The sequence below is a fragment of the Brassica napus genome, chromosome C2 (assembly GCF_020379485.1).
Source record: "Brassica napus cultivar Da-Ae chromosome C2, Da-Ae, whole genome shotgun sequence".
In the NCBI taxonomy this organism is placed as follows: Eukaryota; Viridiplantae; Streptophyta; class Magnoliopsida; order Brassicales; family Brassicaceae; genus Brassica; species Brassica napus.
Genome location: NC_063445.1, coordinates 10,261,085 through 10,267,084, shown reverse-complemented (window position 1 = coordinate 10,267,084; position 6,000 = coordinate 10,261,085). Strand labels below are relative to the sequence as shown.

The following is a 6,000-nucleotide window of genomic DNA, read 5'->3' as shown; positions in this document are numbered from 1 at the left end:
TGCTACAGAGTCTATACAAGATAGACCAAAGTGTTCCATAAGATAAGGAACCTCGGAAAGAAGAGGTGCATAGAATACAGATCCGAGGTCAAAATAGAAACCATACCAGACATTGAGAAAAGGCTGCGCAGCTAAACATCTAAGGTACCAAACCATGTAGCTTGGGACGCCAAGCTACTAGGTAACAAAGGTCCTGGATAATGAAATCTCAAATCGATTAGATCATGTCTGGAACACAATGGAACCACACATATATATAAGTGTCGACACATGAGAGTTATATTTGTATAAGGATACATAAAGTAGTAGCACTTGAGTTTAAAGATATAAACGAGGATTATGAACCCACGAAAGAGTACTCATAAAGATTAAAGATTAGATTGAAAGATAAACGTGGGGTTCAAGGTATCTAAAGAAGAGATAGGCGTATTGGCCATACACATATACAGAAACACCATCTGATAAACCAGTGAAATAGATGGGTCTTGTGAGGAAAAAGAAACCGTGAGAGATGGTAAATGATCACGAGGTGTAAAGGTGTTCATGTTTTCCTACTAACAACATTCGATCATAGCTTGTTACACAAGGATACTCACAGAGACCAAATGAACAAATTATAAGGAGATAAACTCCTATGTGGTGGATGCTGCTACAGATTTTCGAAATTGACAAAAGGTCTGGTCATAAGAAAGAAATTAGATTGACATACACTGATGTAGTAAGCAGCATATGGATCACTGGATAAAGAACATCATTGTTCCTAAGCTGTTCATGGACTGAAACAAAGCAGCTGCATATATTATGTAAAGGAGTTGTATAAGAACAATCCAATTCAGTCCATATACTTATAAAAGAGATTTGAATTCCTTGTGTTTACTTATACTAAACCAGCCTAAAGAAAGGTTAGTTGATTGATACATATTATCTATTAAATCTGTGTGGGTGTCCGGCTAGAGGCGTCCGGCCCTTCTTCTTTGATCATGGCTAGTGAAAAGAAAGATCAGCCATCATGTTGTAGTCCATAAACACATGTGGCCGAGGTCCATGACCTAATATGCGTGATATGGTCCACGGCAAGAAAGGTCATGGGACGTCATCATATATTAAGATAGAACTGCAAAGACTAATGAATGTAGCATTGCCAAAGGCAAGAAGAGTCGATGGTCATGTATGAGGTCCATGAGTGTATTTGGCTGCAGAGCCATAGTTCAATGAGATCGTAAGAACTCATTACAGCAACAATCATTAATCACATCTTGATCTTAGACACTCATGAGGCAAGTTATAAACATGTATAGGCGAGATCTATGACTCAACATGAATCGATCAGATTAGAGTGTGGTTGATATACATCCGTGTAGAAAAGATGCACCAGGACATAGACTTATGACTTGAGATTACAAGTTCATGGCACCATGCTCAGCATGTATATTGTCTATAAGTCTGACAGACCAAATTAAGAGTAGTCGACAGCAAAGATTCACTTATTGACCATGCACACACGATGTCATAAGACATGAGAAAAGACCGGAAAGGTCAAAGTAATCCAGTTACGGTTCAGTAATAAACTTGGCCGATTTGTTTACTTCCTACCTGCACGTTCAGGAAGCTCACGCATCAAATGCGTAGGCTGAAGAACTTCCACTGAGGTTCACATTAGGGGGAGTAGTATGTGTTGTACTCTTTTTCCTTCATCATGGTTTTGTCCCACTGGGTTTTCCTGATAAGGTTTTAATGAGGCAACATTAAGCGTATTACAATCCCTGAATGGTTATGGCATCCAAGGGGGAGTGTTATAAATCAATTGGTGGATGTCCATAACCGGCCCGGCCCATAACCGGCCCAAACCCTAGAGAGAGAAACGGTCCAAACCCTAGAGAGAAAGGTGGCGGCCGCGGCATGGAGAGAGAGGGAAAGTCGGCTAGAGACTTTTCATTCTTCTAGTTTTCCTATTTCATCTATGTTTATGATTTGTAATATTTTCATTTATGTATTTCTATTTATCTCTCATGTAACCCTTATATAAAGGGATCTCTTATTCATTAATAAAACACAGAAATATTCAGACCTAAAACCTTCGTTTTACAACAATAAGAAAATATTGTATACTTTTATCACAACTTTATTTCAATTTTTAATTATTTTCTATATTATTACATCATATTTGCATCAGAAACTGTTGGCACGGCTCTCATAGAATATGTGAAACTAAAACCAAGTTTTGCATATAATACATCACATATTAAAAATTGACTATATCTTCTGTGTACTTTAAAACAAGGAGGATTTGAGCGTTACACTTGGAATACTTGTTGCAACTTGGGCTACATGAAGGATGACGTTAAAGGCTTTTGAAACAAAATTGTTCTGTAGCAGTGGAGAAAAAGGTTTTGATTTTGAGTAACCTAATATATGGTTAACCATAGCAGGTTCTTGTGACTCAAAGCTTGTAAGAAAACAGAACAAAACATCATCATCAATTTATGATTCTTTGTCTTAAGATTAAAAATATATCCAAAGAGAATACATTTAACATCTCACAGAGAACATAACAAGACAGTTGCAAAACTAGTTGCCGATATCTTGAGGTGGAATATGATAAGGGGAATAAAGTGGACCTTTTGCACTAGCCATGTCGAAGGTGGTGCCAGCCACATCCACACATCCGTTTTCATCATAATCATAGAGGTAAACGTTGTTAGTATACATGCCAGGAAAAGAAGTAGAAGGGACACAAAAAGGTTCAGACATTGAGATGAACATGACGAGATCTCCCATGTCTCGAGTGTGAACTGCGTTTCCTTCATCATCTAGCTTGTACACCATTAAAAATTCTGTTTTCATTATGGCAACACCTTCACCGTTCTCGGCTAGCTGCTTGTACTGCTTAACCAAGAATGTCTCACCAGTGGGTCGTGACTCCACCAAGTGCTCGCTCTTGCTGCACTAATCCATAAGATTATGTTCAGCGTTGGTCAGCTTACGAATGTTAGTAAACCGCACGCTCTGAAGCTCAGGGCCATCGCTGGGATTGCAGGGGTCCCATGACCCGATGAGGTGGCCTCCATATCCGGGCATACGAAACATGTTGTGTTTCTTGGAAAACATGACACGGGAGGAGTAGAAGCAAGGGTTCTCGATCTTGATGTTGGTCCACTCTGGTTTACTACTCTTACCGGCTGGTTTGCAAAAGCTGAGCTGAGGTCCCAAGAACTTGACAGCCACGACACAGTCTTCATCGTCCTCTGGAGAAGATGAGGACATTGACACGTTGGTGATGATTTTGGTTTGACAATGTGGCAGAGTCACAAGAGGAGGCAGAGGGATGCGTTTAGGATCTGTATACGATGCATACGGGTTTAGATCATCTTGGAGACACAGGGTTCCATCTTCCTTCAAACTAGCTACCCACCCATGAGAAGCCCCGATCGTTAGCGTTTTTCCATGATTAATACTGTTACACACCAACTCCAGACGTACCATTTTGTCCAGTTCAGTCCAGGCATGTGTATCTGCATAGGCAACTATGAGTCCTCCGAGATCGTCTCCACAAGGTCTAGCGCCGATGACGGAACAAGGAGGGGTTTGCCGCAGGGAAGTAGTTGAGAAGCCGTTAGAGATAAGAAGAGAAACAGAGGATGATCTTCTCACCAACGCAGGTTTCACAAGGCGGAGCCTCGAGAGACGGCTAAGAAACAAAGACATGAATGTTTTTAGGGGAAAAAAAACCGAGACAGCTCTAAGAGAATTGATAATATTCCATCTTCTCCTCCTAAAACCTTTCCATTAGTACAGAGGATAGCCTTGCCCACCACGGCAAGTTTTTGGTCGGATATTTACTATTTATTGCTTTTTCCTTTATGATATTAATGAATCAATACAATTAAAGTAAGACTTTTTTTTTTTCAAACATCTCTTTTTACGCCAATCTTTTGAGTGCCAAAATGTTTCGTTTCGTGTGGTGCATATTTTTCCGATTGTATTAGATTTCAGTATCAAGAATATTATAGGTCATTTATTATATATTTTGTTACCCTTTCCGTATTTAGCAACATTTTTGTTGAAGGAAATCATATAAGAATATTTAAAGTCATCTATTATATAATGAAGGAAATAATATATGACAGACAATATGGATTTCAAAAGAACATGAAAAAAAGTTAATGATTAATTTATCAAATTCAATTTAAAATTAAGTTAGTATAAATCTATTTATATGTTTTAGTTGTGATGTGGGGAAAGGAAAATAAAACAAGACAAAGAAAAGAATTAAAAAGCATTTTTGTTTATAGTTAAAGTTCTTAGAGTCACGGGCACGGCATAGATGTTTTTAACAAAAGTTAGAAACAAAGAGTAAATAAACAAAATACTTAATTTTGTCTACAGAAAATTTAATAGTGTAAAGTAGACTAAAGTTTAACAATTAGCGTAAAACATATACTGTACTGCATACCCCTTTTTTTTATCACCTCTTAAAAAATATATACATAGGCGACTATTACAGATATATGAAGAGTAGGTTGCATTCAATCTTTTTTTTTTTTGTCGTATGGATTATTATTTAACTTAACGGAAGTGCACAAAGCCAAGTACACAAACCGGCAAAGGAACAAACCTTTCCGGAAGCGACAGCCAGCACGATTAACAATATCGTCCGGAGACTAGAAAGACAACTAAAAAGAACACAACCTTACACAACCTAAAAGCAACAAGGTCACTAAGAATTCTGGAGCTAACAAAACATTATCAAGAAAGTGAAGCAATTCGATAAGGACGTCGGGATGAGCGAGAAGGCGATGAGGGTCAAAATTATTGGGGTGATAGCAAGGCTTCAAGACAAGTTCAGATAAGAACCACAAGCAACCGCCACTCACGAACAAGCTTCAACTAAGAGAAGCAACGAGAAAACGGATGCAGTAGACGAAGAAACTGATTACAGTCAAACTACTCCATGACCAAACACGATTGAGCTAAAGCTCCAAAGTCCCTTACCAAGAAATCCGGAAGAACCCGTCGGTTTAAAACCAAGGAACGGCACAACGTCACCAAACCGAAGCTTCACAATGGATAATTCACCAACAAACGCAAAGGTCGAGCACCAAGACCTTACCGAAGATAATTCGGGAAGAAACAAGAGGCTATCGAGAACAGAGGATAGAGCCTTAGAATCCCGCTGGGAGACCAAAACCGAAGATACAAAGAAACCAACACTGCCTCACGACCAACCGATACGAACCTAGAGAAGCAATCCAAGCCAGGCGAGATAGAGATACATAAACCCAACACTCTCCAGTGAATCCAAGACCATCAAAGCCTCGTGACCATGAAGCAACAACAAGGAACTAATAACAACACAACTACAGACATGAAAACCAACCTCGACCTTCAATAGAGACAACCAGAAGAAGAATCCCAGAGAACGCTTGACCGTCTAGCTACAGCGGTGCCAGAATCTGCCAGACTGATTCGGACCACCACACCAAGGCCAAAGAGACCAACACCCATCGATTCTCCCATCCAGACAAGGGCGACCAGAGACCAACATCAGAGACGTCACAATCTTACCTTCAGCCCAGATCTGATGCCACTACAAGAAAAATTGTCGAGAAGCCCAAGAGAAAACCATATAAGCCTACACGGAACTGAGACGGAACCACTCCCGGCGGCGGTGAGAACCACCGACCGCCGGAGCTACTGAATCTGCGCTGGTGACTTTTTTTCCCTAGTGATATTTTAACCGGATGGGTTGCATTCAATCTAGGAGGATAAATTCGTGCGATAAAAAGTCCAGTGTACGAATGTGCACGATCCCAAAAGAATGATCTTTCTTTCATTCAATCAGTGATAAGCATATCGATATTCACGGGACCCATAACTCACATGAGATATAAAAATATACATTTCTATCAGTAATTTAATTTTTGAATTAGAATTGATCACATCACCGTTCAGTAATTTAATTTTAGCCACCATCAGAAACCAAAACTTTTAAAAAAACTT

The 6,000-nt window shown here is 39.4% G+C and overlaps 1 pseudogene; it reads right to left on the bottom strand.

Annotated features, from left to right (window-relative positions):
• Positions 1-2,470: 2,470 nt before the first annotated feature.
• On the bottom strand, positions 2,471-4,239 carry LOC106379120 (annotated as a pseudogene).
• Between the last annotated feature and the right edge of the window lie 1,761 nt (positions 4,240-6,000).